General features: G+C 46.6%; 1 long non-coding RNA gene across 1 annotated transcript in view; it reads right to left on the minus strand.

The window, feature by feature from the left end:
* LOC140218935 (uncharacterized) overlaps window positions 1-9,356 on the minus strand; it is a 451,043-nt gene extending 441,687 nt beyond the window's left edge. The window contains exon 1 of the long non-coding RNA XR_011895092.1: window positions 9,111-9,356. This is a non-coding gene — a long non-coding RNA (uncharacterized lncRNA). The remainder of the gene's footprint in view (window positions 1-9,110) is intronic.
* Window positions 9,357-16,352: the final 6,996 nt, after the last annotated feature.

Consider the following 16,352-nt stretch of genomic DNA (forward strand, 5'->3'; position numbering starts at 1 on the left):
TTCATTACTCCACCTAGTTTTCTGCAGTCTTCGACTCCACTGCCCTTCTCTTGGCACCCATTCTGCAACTCTAATGGTCCACCGCTTAACCATCCAACGAATTACATGTCCTGCCAAGCTCCATTTTTCTCTTAATGTCAGTCAATATAAGGAAGATTAAAACTCCGATAAGGACTACTTTACTTCTGTTTTTAAGCAGTTCGGAAATGTAGTCGTGAATTTGCGTCAGATACTCGTCGGGAGCATTTGGTTTTCGATAAATCGCACCTATTAATATGGAAGTATCATAACCTTTTATAGTGCTCCAAGCATTTTGGTCGTTCGGAATGCCTTGTTCTGCACGATATTATAGTCCGTGTTTTGTAGCGATAGCAACATTGTTCCCACGACGATTATGATCAAAACAAACAAGGGAGTAACAGGGCGGGACAATTTCGGAGTCTTCTATGCCAGGGTGCGGCCAGGTTTCAGCTATCACGACAACGTCAGGGGAGTGCAGCATCAGCGGTTGTTCAAGTTTTTCTATTTTTATTTACTATGCTTCGTGAGTTAAGGAAAATCAACGACAATGACGACGTACTTGCACTATGTCAAGTACGTCTACTGTTAGACTTCCGGACACCTTTACCTCGAGTTCCATCAAACAATACCACTGAATTTTCCGCTTCATTCCAAACATATAGCTGATCTTTTAGTTTTTTCAAAGACAAAGATAATTTATCACCCCCTTCCGGTTCAGCTTTGGATGAATGCCAGAGCTTATTACGTAAGGCACGAACAGGTGCCGAGAAGTCCTAAGAAATAGATAAATGACTGGCTTGTAGTTTAAAACAGTTTTGCAGAGCAGCCATCTTTTCCCCGAAGTTAATGAATCGTAAAATAGCAGGACAAACACGGCTCTTCGTTTCCTTGTCGATACGGTTAAAACACTCAAGCGATTTAACATGTATTCTGAGCATGTCTTCGATTATATCTCTAACAATGACCTGTTTGAATTTGGGCACTGTTTCGCTATCTGCCTCTGGCAGCCTGTAAATAACAATATCGTTACGGCGGCTTCTATATTCCAGTTCCTCAAGTTTCTCAGTCAACTTTTCTACTTATTTACAGACAGTGTTCACTTTCTGGTCACACTGCTCCATTTTTCACTACACTGTTTAAATGATGCCAGACAAACCTCAATTTTCGTAAGTCGAGTTTGTACGCCCTGTAGTCCCGCTTCTAAGGTTCACTGTGAATTTTTGGTTTGTTTCACATTTTCCAATATTTCTTCAACGGCATTAGGAGCAGGATTTTCTTTTCAATGTCACCGACGAGCAGCAATATAATACGGATCATTTGGGTGGCATCAGAAACACACGTCAGAATACACTGAGGATTTGGTAGCACCACTAAACCAGCGCAGTCACTTTAAATACATTTAACAAACGACTTTTCTGCCTTGTATTGCTGGGATGTGGGGCCAGTCAAGCTGTGTTTATGTAGCAGCTTTTTTCCCGCATTCCACACCACACATTGTATCTTTGCCTCATGTATGAATATGTAAACATTGAATCACTGTGGTGAAATAAACTCCAACTCCAACTCCAACCATTTCCTACTAACTTGTACAGCAAACAAGAAATGGTTATGCATGACGTGAAGGCAGGAAGGAGGGAAAAGAAGAGAAAGGCAGAATGGTTAACCAGGTTAAGTGTACGGTTGGCTACTCTGCACAGGGGGATGGGGTAAGGGAAGCAAAGATAAGAAAACAATAGAAGATTAAAAAAACTAGCACGCATCAGTTCGCACATTCTATAGTTTTGCAATTAGTCCCGTTTCCTTAGAAATACCTTTCTTTCCTTTACGGACTCTAAAAGGCCGTAAGGTTACTGCTGTCAATCCTGTCGAGCATAGTGCTAAGAACTTTGGAACTTTGCTTTGAGCATCGAAATGACGACAATCACACAGAAGGTGTGCCATCGCCCACAAACTTCACAATCTGGATTTGTGGCCATTCCGATGAGGTAAAAGTCTGCATTGATAAAAGCTTCTCCAAGCCATAGGAGACAGATGAGAGTTACTTCCCGTCGTCGTAAACCATTTGGAAGGTGAAGCTTCAGATCAGGATTCAGGGGACAAAGGCGCTGGCTTTTTAAGTCTGCCAAATTGCATTGGGCCAGCGTTAGCTCGCGAGCAAGCGGAGCTTTCCCGCTGCGTCTGTTCTTGACAACGGGATAGCGACGCAATCGGCACTGGCATGTGAAGATACAATGGCTGAGTCTGCTTGCACGTTCCCAAGGTTACTACAATGACTTGGCAACCATTGAAATGCGATGTAGTGTCCTTTCTGAACTGCCCGATGGCAAATTTCACGTGTGTCCTTGACAAGTTGTTCGTGAGGTCCATGGCCTACTGCAGAGAGCAATCTCTGGAGGCTGGCCTTGGAATAGCAGATGGACCATTTCTGGAGCGTTTCCTGACCGATCAACTGAATTGCTGCACCCATAGCTGCAAGACTGGGAGCCATCGTTGATGTCAAGGGCGATGTTTTAAATTTTAGGACTGTAGATTTTGCTGGGACAAATACTGCAGCTGCTGAACTGGAGTGCATGACCGGCCCATCGGTGTAAACATGTGCGCGGTCGCTGTGGACCTCGCGTAATAGCAATAATGCTGCCTGATTTAATGCTGCTGACGGAATTTGTGGCTTTTTCTTGAAGCCTGTGTACGTTACATCCAGGTCTCACTGGGTGAATCCCTTCGTGTTCCATTAGGATGTACTGAGTGACTTCAGGATTTTCGCTGCAGCATACACATGCCTCATCTTGTTGCGAATATTTGCTCCGGTACGTTTTTGCCGTTAGGCAACCAGCTCGAACCACAAACATCAAGGCGCTGCCCTTTGTGTTTTCTTACAGATTTTCCCTTCTAATTTCTTTCTTCCCATTCTTGTAAATCTCCATGGTCATTTTTTGTTTCACCTGCGTTGACTGCAGTTATATCTACATTGGCAAGACAAGTTTTTAAGGCTTGCAACTTTCGCCAAGTACAGATGTAGCTGAACTGGAAGCTGAAGGAGCACACGTGTCCCGTTGATAAAAGGCTAATAGATTATGAAGTCTATACCTCCCTTAAAAGGTCCAACTAACTTCTGATTGAGCGCACTCCCATAACCCTGTACTCTCATTTCCCCACCATTTCCACCATATATGACAACATACAAATAGTCAAGGAAGGAGGCTTTAACCAAAACAAATGAAGCATTACAATAACTCAGAGGTTATGAACCGCCGGCTGTCCAGTGCTCTCGCCGAGCATCCGCACGAGTGCAATCCCAAGGTCGACCTTTACAACGCATAGGTTATCACACAAAGATAAGTGTACCAAAGATACTTCTGCTCGAATTATTAAAGTTAAACTGGCGACGCCACCGCGTGCGCGTCGACGCACGTTGCACGTTCAAGCGAAAACTCTGACTGTAGAGGACCGGACGGGACATATTCTCGTTTCATTTTTTCTTCTAGACGGGCTCAGAAGTGCTGCAGCTTCAAGACATCGTTAGAACTCAGCCATCTCCAAGAAAGTCCAAAGAAACGGCTGCCGCGAACATGTAACATTCCCTCCCGTTTGCACGAAGGACCACTTATCGGCGAAACGAGAAGACTCGTAGCTGTTACGCGCGTGCGCGTGAGATAGAGCGTAATAGATATATCCGACGCGGTGTCCGCCAAGATTGCCTCGGTCAGACAACTCAGCTATCTGCGGTTTGATGTCGCGCCTTCCAACGGTAAGAAAAGGCCAGAAACTAAATAGACACGGATGTAGGAGCAAAGCTCTCTAACCCCGATGCCGTGATGATTGTTTGTTCCCTGAATGGCCGCGCGCCGCTATTTTGGCGCGTTTGGCTGACGTACACGGGCGCACGGAGCCGCCGGTGGATTCGAGATATTCGTAGGATTACGTTTCTCTTGATCGACGTTCAATACACGGTGAAGAGGGGGAAAGAGTTGGGGGCAAGGGAAACGAGGGGGCGATACAGGCGGCGGTCGAAGGTATCAGGCCCAGAACGAGACTAGGGGGTCAAGCACTGTCAGATCCGTCGGTGGGCGGTTAGCTTCCCGGTTTGTCCGGTGGTACTTATAGACAGTCCTGCTGCCAAATCAAACAATAATAAAAGCCTTCTACATATCCCTTCCGCCGAAAGCCGGCGGTCCCTTCTAGGCCGGCCGCTTCCATCTTAGCAAATGATGCTTCCAAGGTGCTTCCGCTCAAGCGGCTTTGGCCCTTAGCTTATTTTATTCGTCGTCCAGCTGTCCTGTTCCGGAGAAACCCTCATGGTGCCTCTCTGGGCCTCCGCACAGCAGCGCGTATGGCGCGCAACGATGCGCGCTCTCTGTTATTAAAACTGTGCACCGTTATAGAAGCTGGAGTTCGTGGCGAATTGTGGATAAATGTGTAGATGGCATACAGGGTTTGCCTTTGTTTTCTATTTCTTTGGCTTGCTCTTACCAGATCATATTTACGGCGCTTGTATTTTATCACCGAGCTTGTCATAAAAGAACTCCAGTATCAGTCAATTTCTCCTTAATATGGCTGTTCTTGCTAGCGATGGTAATGGAGCTGCTTCCAGTTATTAGCCTTCCGGTCAGCGCCAGCGGTAGCTCCGCGTAAGCACCACTCATAGGTTCTCGTATGAGACAGCGTGGCATGAATACATGCACCAGAGCTGTTTTCTCAAACCACAAACGAACCTGAGCCTCGACTATTGGCCATAGTCAGCAGAAGATATCAGATATGCGTACAATGAAACAGTGTAAAGACACAATCATGTGAAAAGACGCACTCCTTAAAGCGCTACTTGTTGAATGTCATGTTGGTTGACTAGTGACGCTTCAGTTTGCCCGTATCCATATTCTGAACTAAATCAGCGCGTCAGTATGTCGAATGTGCCATGAATGGACAGTATTATATGCTTACTTATGTGCCTACATGTACCGCTGTCTGGTAGACGAGGCGCCTCAAAGGTAGATGTAAGCTGTACCCCTCGTATAGGCTCGAAAGATGAGCTAGTTATAATAGCTCAGGCGGTAACACTAAAAGGACACTTCATACGTATTTTTCGTGTTTTCGACGTTTTCCACACTGATTTCAAATAGACTCTGGCAAGTTCTCCTAATTAGATCCATAAGATTCAGTGCTAGAGAGCAGGCTGCTTCGTATTTCCTGATGTAACTTCGTAGTGCCGAAAAAAAAAAGGAAGCGAGAGAAGGGAAATGGCATACACAAGCGCCAAGTTCCAACTAAAGGTTCATTTCTGATACAATGCCATTTTTGCCCGAAGAGCAAGGCGCATGAACCATATTACAATCTCATAAAGGGTGAAAGAAAACGAAACGATAAAGAAACTAAGAAGGACAACCGCACTTTATGATGAAGGGAAAAGAAAACCTAAAAGAAGTAACCAGCCAGAATCTGTTTGTCAGCCGTCACCTGCGCATGTGACTCCTGGAGGTAGCACCATTCCTTGCTTTACTCTATTAGATTACACGAGAAGCATTGCACTCGCTCGCTGCTTCCGTACCTTCTTCGCAGCTGCACGGTTTTCTAGGGGCGCCGTACAAGTTCGGGGAGGGCCCGCGGTGGCTTCGAACGGGCTGGCGCGATATATAGATAGCAGCCGACAAATAAACCGCTGGTAAGCTTCCCCCACCACCACCTCGCGTTCGCCGCAGGGCGCGTGCAGGCCGGCGGCACCGATCGACACGTTGGCCTCCTTTTTGACAGCTACGCGCGCAGAAAACCGATCCTCGGTGACCGCCGGAGCGCCATGACGTTGTCTTATTTCGAGCCCTGCCCCGTGTGCGGTCGGCGCACCTTCCTCCGCGTGCTGCGTGCATACGTCAGCCTCGCGCTCGCGGGCTGCTCGTTGCGCTCTGGCTCGACGAGGTGGCACCGCGGCGATCCGCCGCTTGCGCCTCCCGCAGTTCGCAAAAGTTGTTCGTTTCCTAATGGGTCTGGATCTGTGGTAAGATACCTAGCAAAGACCCGTGAGCAAGGAAGGTGCATTTGTCCTAAAAGTCAGCCGAGGGTCGCGTCGATAAATGCAGCACAGCTTTAGTAGCGCGGGCTATGGCATGTGCAGTCAAAATGAGAAATGGCAGAGCAAGAAAACTTGTAGTGGAGAGTTGGTAAGTTAGGACTGAAGCTCGGGGGAAGCTCGCATATGTATTAACAGAAACGGCATTCAATATATGTGAACGATTCATTCAGTACGTGAGTGAGTGAATCACTCAAAATATATGCATTTCTACGGATGCATACAACTCATTTTAAGAATACCGGTCGTATGTGAAACGAAATGTCTTATTTTACAGTTTTCTTATTACCGGTCCCGTCAAGTAGCTGGCGGCTCACAGATATAACGCCGGCGATACAATGACAGCGACGAAGCGACAACGTGCGAACGCCAGAGCATGCACAGGCGCATTAATTTCGTGGCGTGTGGTGGGCCATGCTAAAGCTAACGAGACAGAGGGGGGCTCACAGGAAGATGGAAAAGTTCAAAGGATCAACCATTGTAGAACAAGAAATGTCGCTGGAGATAACGTTTTGGCAAGGGGATTTGTATTGGCGAAGGCGTGTCTTCGCCAGTTCCCTTGTAGAAACGTTAGATCCAGAGACATCTTGTTCGACCATCGTTGATACGATCACCGGGTATTTGATAAACAGGTTCCGGGGGCTCTGAGATGGCGGTCGAAGGAAGGAAGGGCTGAGTAAACAGGAAGAAAGCTTCGTCGGTTGCCGCTGCCGGCGTCAACATGTAGCCCGTACCACGAGCACCACGCCGAGTAGCCGCCAGGAGTGGCGTTACGTGGTTGTTTTAGTCGGTAACAAGTGCGGCGCCCGTACGTATGAGTGAAGGACGCACCGCCTTAGATCAAGAGCTGCTTAGCAAGACATTTGAACCCGACCGGGGCAGCCACATTCCCATGGGGGGCACTCGTGTAAAAAACGCTCGTGTAGCGCGCATTGGGTGTACCTCCAAGAACCTTGGGTGGTCAAAATTATTTCGGCTATTTTTTCTCCTCGTGAGCAATGTCTCCTTTTTATGTTTGAGCGGGTTACCATGCGGTGTATGGTGACAACTGAATGAAAGGGCACACACCCTTATCCAGTAATAGTTGTAGCAATGGGTTACGGCTGATGAGGGAAATAACCAAGACAAAAATTACACTTAAAACGGGAACGGAGAACTTGTCTGTTGCATGATTTTTAATGCGTTAGCATTAGGAGCTTCAAAGTGAAAAAAAAAAAAAAGAGTTTGTGTATGTGAAGTGTTGGAAGCCGGTCACGTGGTAGAGGTAAAGAGGGGGATGGGAAAGCTCAGGAGTGCGTATACATATATAGCGCTACTGACGGCTGTCGGCCCCGGACCCCCGTCAGCTCCACCTCGAAGAGGCGGGACGTATATGCCAAGTGAGCTCCTGAACAACAATTTGCAATTTGGTGAAAGTGGTTAATCATGGATAATGATCTCAAAGAGGTGCGACATAATGCTCACGCATTTCTCGCTCATTTGCCGCTAAATCTCCACTCATTTTCTTTAATACCTGTAAGCTATGCAAAACCAACTAGCCCACCCGTTAATCCTTAATAGCTTATTAAAACTATTTCATTATAGAATGCGTATAACTCAGTTTCCGTGAAAGCATAACCAAAGTAAATGTATACGTAGTAGCGAAGCTTTCATAGAAGCCCATGCATTCAGATAATGGCGCTTCGCGGTTTATGGGGCTTTGCGCCATCTATGTGAGGGGGGGGGGACACCTCCGGAAAAAAAAATGAAGTGGAAGCGACGCCATATTCGGTAAGAAAGACAGCAACGCCCTTTTTGTTATTGTCTCAATTTATCTTTTCATTATTATTATTATTTTATTTTATTTTTTGCAGTTATGATTAGGGTGATATTTTTCAACATCGTACGACTCGGACACGAGTCCGCTGTGGATTAGGCATTGTAGACTGCCATGGGAATGGGTGCTTTAGGTCGATGACGGCTTTTTAACTCAATCTAATTTAGGCATACTGCCGTTCCGCATTGGTTTCACTGCGAGAATTAGTATTCGGCGTGTTCGTGACCATGTCATTACCTTGGCCCTCAATTCATTTTTATTTCGCAGCCGGCTAAGCACACGCGGCCATGTACCATATGTTTTTTGCATTACTTCCCCCTTTGTCAGGTATGTAAGGGACTCTACAGGCTTCTTCTACATAGCTAGTGAGTTCGCGTTGAAACAAAAGTATTCCTATTTATGCCCAAATTTCATACAATACTTCAGTTTTATTGGCTAAAACCATAAAACAAGAATTGTGCAGTGTGGCATGGCGTCCACACACCAGCTGTGGCAAGGAAAAAAGAACGCCCTTGAGCACTATGAGTTTCCAAAAAGCTTTCGCATAACAATCATGATGCGCGACAAACATTGATGCAAAACTGCCTCCATACTAGAGTGACTAGAGAACACCCTTAATGACCTCACGGGAGCGTAGACCACACGGCGTGTCAGCTGCCTTGTAGTACGAAGGGCGGTGGAATCGGCCACATTGCGCGCGAGCGTGGAAGGCGACTTCAGGTTGGGACGTATTCTGCTGCGCTGTTCTCATCAGGAGTGCCCCTCGCCGCTAAGAGGCCGCTGACACGTCGTCCGTTCAACGCTCGCTCGATATTATTAAAACATTGCAAGGGTGCACATATCGTATCTTCCTGTATCAATCGCTATATAACTACAGCTCCTGCTCAAACCAGAAAAGTTGATTGTTGCCTCGCATATCTGTCACAATTATATACCCTTTTATATGTTTTCATCTGCAAGCAGACTATGAATATTTAGATGTATGTTTAGGGTCAACGTATATTCCCGTTGACATAGCTAGTCTAAGAGCTTTTCAAAAAGAAAAGATGTGTGTTGTGTTACGAACTTAAAGGAATCCATATTCCGCCCTTTTTCGCAGGAAAGGTGCGCGCGCGCGAACCTCGACGCCTGTATAACTTCCTATCTGCATACCGCGCTACCCGCTCTGGGTACGAAAATGTTGTAGTGTAAAGTGACAAGGACGCATAGACGTACCTCTGGCGTGCTCTGAGTAACCTCAGGCGCTCCTCAGGTTGGTCACAGTAGTCGCACGATGACCACGCTGAAGCGGACAACACTCGTTCGGCATTCCTTATTCAGCCGTTCCGGTAAAAACTTCTCGCTACACACCTTAACTCACGATGTAACACCATCTCAGAAACAACGAGTCAAGCTGCTACGTAAAATTCGCACCACCGGAATTCATAAATCAGATCGAATAGAAATGCATCAAAACATTTAAGGGGGGGGGGGGGGGGGCGTATCGTAGCCGGCGAACACTTTATACGAGGGCGTTTTCCCACAACGGCGGGAACGCCCCCCTTTTCTTCCAGGGGCGCTAGTAAGAATACATGTTATGAATATCAAAATAACAAAGGCAATCGTCTTTTCTATGCGCATCACATTTATTTAAACCTAATTACGGATTACACTTTGTTTGAATAAAATAAAGTTTGTCATGTTTTATTTCACCGCTTCACTTTAAGGCTCTTCTGTTTTGGACATTCCGCCATTTTCTTCGAGGCTTGACGTAGGCGCGACGTTTACAAAATGGGGCTAATGATCCCGATTAGCTTTCGTAACGCGACCCAAATTGACGTTTCGCCTAAGAAACTGTAATGTAGACACTGAACCTAACGTTCTTGATAAAGCAAAACACTTTTCCTCCTCAGTAAAAATAAAGCAGCGAGCTCAAAGCGCACGACTATTCCGTCGAAGACGCTTCTCGCTTCCGTCGTCGACTGCATACAAGCCGTCGTCTGTTTAATTGGATGGAATGCGTGTCCCCGGGAAACGGATTGAGTCATCGTATATTAGCGCCTCCGCGCTTGTTTTCAACCTTGAGACAACATGCGCTACCTACCAGTACTATCCGCATGAAATGAAACGCGAACAGCGGAGAGCCTAACTGAAGGTATAGTGCGAACCGTCCAGCATCATCATCGGCAGGCGCGCTCATCCGGTTTGAACGCACCTCGCGATCATGCTCCCCATTTTCGTTTCTGTTCTGGCTCTCTTTCATTCGAAAGCAATAAAAGAACTATCAAAGCAAACAAGCTAAAAATATAACAGTGTAGTGCGAGCAGTATTGCCCAGTGCGGCAAACCGTATGTGCTGTATATCGGCGTCAAATGAGACGCGAACAGAGGTGCGCGTAGCACAGTTTGCGCGGTCATCATTACTGCTCTGTCATGTTTTCTCGCTTTCCAATAAAAGCGAACCGGAACAGAAAAGAAAATATCGCAGTTTAGATAGTTTTCACGCGGCGGCATGGACGCAACTCTCACTGTGCTAGTACCCAAACATGGCGGCCCCGATAACGTGAGTGCATTGCATTATCCCGCGCGCATGTTTTGCTTATTGACCGTGACTGTTTTTCACCCGTTTATCACTGTTATCGCTTCGCCGCTCGGCACAAGATGGCCCATCGTCCTGTCATGCTGTCACGTTTCTTGGTTACACTTCTTGTCGACGTGCTAGTACCCAAAGGTGGCGGCCGCGATAACGTCTGTGCAAAATATCTATAGAGAGAACACCATCACGCAGGGCAGTCAAACCGGTAATGTGCGCCTGTCAACGGTGACGACTGGATGGCACGCACTTTACCTTCATTTAGGCAATCCGCTGTTCCCGTTTCACTTGACGCCGATAGTAAGTTCTAGGCCGCGCTATCGCTCTCTCGAGAAACCCAAGTGACTAAGCCCGACTGGTAAGGCTGAGAAGCAAACGCCGGCGCTGCCATCTTTCTCTTGTTCACTTCGCTACTAACTCGCTCCGCGTGAGAAAACTTCAACCCGCCACCTCGCGTACATCTCTTTGTATAAGTTACAAAATTCACGCAGAAACTCCTCTGGTAGTTGTCTAAGTATGCGAAAGCTTTGTGCCACTTGCTCATCTCCACGCAGCCCGGTGTCATTATCAATGCTGTGGAACTTGATCCGACCGGCATAAACCCTTATCAACCCTCATCGGTCGTTCGCTTGCAATGTTCGATAGCGAACATGGTAAGGCAGGTTTAATTAAGATAGAGTTCATTGGCGCTAATTAATGTGAAGATAACTAGCCACACCTGCTCAAGATGTAGTTAATTAATGCACTCGAACCCTCGACCTTTGGTGGCAGTCTAACCCACAATCTTTGGCGTTAATTAAGGTGAATGAAGGTTAATTTACCGAAGCTTTTGCAAAACCACCACTACATTTGCGGAGAGGGCTGTGCAATGCTCTATTGATAGTTCGGATGCTTGTTCTGATCTTGTTCTTTTTTTAAATGCATGCTGTTATGTCTGTTGTATGGGTGATTTCAATGAATGTATGCACTCTCCTCTTCCCTTTGCTGAGCGCTTGTAGCGCCTGGCTTACATGAGCATTAGCCATCGCATTTTTCAACCTCAAGAGCAACGACCTCGATGGTTCAAATAAATGTTTTCTCTCTCTCTCTTTCTCTTTCTGCCACTTGCTTGCGCGGGCATAAGAAGGAAGGAAGGAAAGAGAAAAGTCGAAGGCAGGGAGGTTAAACAGAATAACGTCCGGTTGGCTACCCTACACCGGGGGAATGGGAAAGGGGAAAACAAAGATCACAGGGAGAGAGAGGAGGGAAGGAAAGAAGGAAATTGCGGCGAGTTCGCTGGCGCGTGTGGTCTTACAGAAATCGCGTTAATAGTCACAGATGGTCGCACAAACCCGTCGTCCTTAAGAAACACAAAAGCGCCTTCACCGCTTTATGGGCCGACGGGCGATGGGGGCGGTGTTCTAGCAGCACCTGCACAGAAAGCGGCCGATTGTCCAGTTTTTGGAAAGCTTTGGCAAGTTCTTGTCTCTCTGAGGCATATCTTGGACAGTGGCACAGCAGGTGGTCGATGTTTTCTTCGGTGCCACAGACCTCGCAAGCTGCACTGTCAGTCATTCCAATTAATGTAGAGTATGCCTTTGTGAAGGCCACTCCTAACCAAAGGCGGCAGAGAAGCGCAGCTTCACGTCGAGGAAGACCGAGTGGAGGTCGGAGTTGCAGGGAGGGGTTTAGTCGATGCAGTCGCGTGAGTCGTAAGTTTGGAGAGTTCCACTCGGTCACTGTGAGACTGCGTGCCAGGTGTCGAAGCTGCTTTGCAGCGTCAGTCCTCGAAAGCGGAATTGAAACGCTGTGCTCTCCTTGCGCGGGCATAAGAGATTGCTTAAGGGGGTATGGGCCATTCATTGTCTAACGTGATGGACAAATTTCTCGTTGGGTAGGCATAAAAATGCTTACACATTTAAAAGCCGCCGTTGTCATAACTTCTGGTGATTCCAAAAGTCATTAGGCTTGAATAAAATACAAACGCAGCAGGGAAAAGGGCAATAAGTTGCTGAAGGTTTGTAATGTTCAGCCAATATTATTTCAAATAGAGGTGTCTAAAAAATCGTCGGCCCTTCCACTCAGTAAAAATGGATGATAAGCGAAGCTTGCCGCTTTGTATACCTAACAGTCCCCTCTGTCATGAACTTTGTTTACTTGAATGTGCGCTTGTGATTAACGAGATGTGCATTGTGTGGATACTGGCGACATCAATGAAGACAAGTTGTCAGTGAAACACATGTTTATTGTACATCGGTAATTCTAGCGGTCATTTTTTTTTTTGCAAGTGAGCAGAGCAGACTTGTGGTCGCTGCAGTATACTGCAAGACATACTGCTAGATACTGCAAGGAGTTCGTTCGACTCGATGTCACACATGTCGTTTGCAAGTGTCAAATCTACACACGTATGCGTTATAGTAGTGGGTACGATCACCCGAGTGCACCACCGAAGCGAGAAGCGTTCAAACATGAATGTAATCAGCCACTGTCCTTGCTTTGTTGGCAGTGAAACACATGTTTATTGAACATCGGAAAGTTCACCGGTCCAATTTTTCGCAAGTGAGCAGAGTAGCCTTGTGATCGCTGTGGTATACTGCAAAGGGTTCGGTCATCTCGATATTACACATGTCGTTTGCAAATGACAAATCTATACACGTACGTCTGATAGTAGTGGACGTTCACCTGAGTGCAACACCGAAGCGGGAAGCAAGCCAGAAGCGAGAAGCGTTCGAACATGAATGTAATCAGCCACTGTCGATCTGATTTGGAAACGTCCACGTTGAAGTCTTGTAACCTCTGCTTTACGGGCGTGTGAGCCATGGCTGTTTTTGCTTGCTCACGGGGGTACGATCCATTGGATTTTTCGCGAACAGATATGGACGTTGAGGCTGGACTTAGACAAGCTTCGCTTGTAAAAAGTCGCAATTTTGCTTCAAAGGCGAAGCTTCGATTGTGTTAGCAAATTAGTAGGCAGCTATATGAAGTAAGGATAGTAGTTTTATCGGCCGTTTGAACTTGTAAACATGGGCACACTAATTAACAAACATGGTGCCACGCGCGCACAAGGAAACCTGAATACATCTCATCCGATGACCGCGGTAACTCTCTGTCAGAACGCTGGAGTGAGGAAGCTTGGCAGCAGTAGCGAGTGAATTGACATCCGTGCTGCGTCTCGCATCATGCAACGCGAAGCCGCGAAAACGTAGCACGCTCCGTCGCAGATGGCTTTCAAGATAGCGTGGCCCGGACAGGCGCACACAGCTTCACAGCAGCCGTAGCAGTAGAACGCGCGCCCCTTCCCCCCCTTTCTTCCGGAGTGGTGCGCTCGACGGAAGATGGCGCGCTTTCTCCCCACTTCCCTCTTTTCGTGCGGGATATTGAGCCGCCATCACCGGCTAGCCCTCGCACTCTTTCACTCGCACGTACAGCATAAGGCGCACGGCGACTATTTTATCGCCTTGAACTTTAGAGAGAACCTCCCAGCGACGGAGACAGCGACGCCAGAAATGCGCTTGGAGTGTTCATATAATTTCTATCGTAATAAAAAAATGGTGGCCCAAAACACAAATGCCAACACCAGCTGAAGGTGACGCGAATTCTGTGAGCAAGCGTTATAAATAAAAAAAATTTCATGGCCTCAAATGGCGGGGGAACTGCGGCGATAGGCATCCCTCTCAGCCGCCATTGCATATGGCCGCTCATTGGCATAATTCACGTGCCTCGTCGCGGCACAAAATATAGCGCAAAATCTATGCAATCCAGCCCAGCGCAGCGTCAAACTCACGTTTACGAAACGGCCCTTCCTGTGACGCTCCTGGCGGCATATTCCTTCACCTAATCAGAAAGCTGACATGGGGGCCATCTTGGACCACGACCACATATTCGCTAAAATGCAGATGAGTTGCATGGTCTTCTGCACGCAACTGCTCACTTTCTTGTTGAAGCGCTAATGTCGCAATATAGCTGCCAAGGACCAGAAAAAGTATCAAGTCTATAAAATTTGCAGCTTCACATCACGTTTCGCCATCTTAATGAAAACGCAAAATTACAATTTAGCAAAACTTCCGCTTCCCAGTACAAGCTTTAAGGCACGTGACCTCTTGACAGCCAATCAGAGAGTTAACACGCCGGATAATGGCGGCCGTGCAGCCACCATGTCTGTGGAGAATGGCATAGAGTGTCATAGAGTAATTACTAGAGGGAACTCTGACGCTTGTGTGCCTACGGGAGCTACAGTGGGAGCGGTTGAGCCAGCATAGGAATTGTGAGAAGTACATGGATTTGCCTAAACTTCTTCCTTCTACCTTCAAACGGCTTTGTGACTTTGTAAACTGGTTATTTTCAACAATATGCTGCACACAATGAATAATTAAATTAACATTATTAAAGTTGTTCGAAGGCAGGATTCGAACAGAGAACGTCTAGCACAGATGGTCGATATTGAAACCATTACGCCACGGAGGCTTCTTTTTTTTCTTTATTACCTTGCTTGACACAGAGTTTATGAGCTCAGAAGAACGGAATAACAACGTCATAGTACGGAAAACCGTCAGCTGTTTGCTGACTACAAGCCATCAGTATTTCGGCATGTGCAACAACATCTCCAATCTTGGAACCTACTCCGGTACATATGTCTGCACCTTCTGCACTTCGACAAAATGAGACGGAGATTCGCAAAAATACTCGCGAACTGGTCTGACGTCGATATCTGCGTTGTGTACAGCAGCCCGAGTTCGCCATATACTGTACTGGCCCAGGAGCATAACCAGATCAAAAGGCACACCATCGTCGTTTTCGACCGTGAGATAACGGATTCCATCCGGACTTAATGGCAACTCTTTTTTGAAGTTATCTGTAAAATGTCCCAGGATAACACCCCACCCAGCAATCTAAAAATACATGCTCAATTTTCTTTAGTTTCTTGCATAATGAACAATGATTACCCCTCGGAACAAGTAAACCCCTACCTTCTAACCACGTTTTAACGGGTAAGGTTCCTGCGCGCAGCTTAAAAAAAAAAGGTTTTAACCCCTGGCGCAACGAGCATCTTTTTAACGCGTTTCAAAACATATTTTCCTTTGTCTGCACAGTATAATTCACGATACAATGGCACAGGAAATAACACATCAACAAGGTCTTTGTACAGTTTTTGACGTGACACCTCGGTCAAATATTGCAAAGCAAAACGCACGAAGCGGAAAGATGACACCACTTCTTTTACATATCCCCATACAGGTCCTTGCTGACACACCAAAGACACAACAAATTCCGGTAGGACATTTCCCATCCTCAGTTGAATCATAGTTCTGAGAAATGTGTCGTGTACATCTCTGAGAAAAGCAAACCGACTGACGAGCTGTCTTACATACAGATGAATTAAACAAAGCCCACCTTCACTCCCTCTTTTTTAAACAGATTTTTTCGGATCGTTTTTTCCCATACAGAGCTCCGAATAAAGACCGCGAACACTCTGTGCATTTCTTGTACATTTAACCTGCTGCAATGCAAAACTTCCATTGCACCATAGCTCGCTTACGAGAAATAAGTTGCAAGTCGTGGCCCGTGCGAAAATCTACTTATCTCAACCTTTCCACTTTTGTGCATTTTCACGTTACACCTCCGTTTGTTTTTTCCAATAGAGCTCGTTGTCACAGTAGTACTGCAGGGGCGCTTCTAAGTACGTTGTCGGTGTTTCTTGCCATATAATGTGCAAAAACATCCTTGGTGCGACGTCCCATTCCCCATTCCAAAACCCAAGGCACTTGTCCCGGTTTACTGCACTACCACTTGCTTGACGAAAACTTTTTACAGCATCGACAGTATGCATTACACTTTCATGATAAACACAGAAAACTGCCGTGTCATCAGCGTAAGCAAGATGGCTTATCTCGGCTTGATGTAAGTGAA

Source organism: Dermacentor andersoni, chromosome 6 (genome assembly GCF_023375885.2).
Source record: "Dermacentor andersoni chromosome 6, qqDerAnde1_hic_scaffold, whole genome shotgun sequence".
NCBI lineage: Eukaryota > Metazoa > Arthropoda > Arachnida > Ixodida > Ixodidae > Dermacentor > Dermacentor andersoni.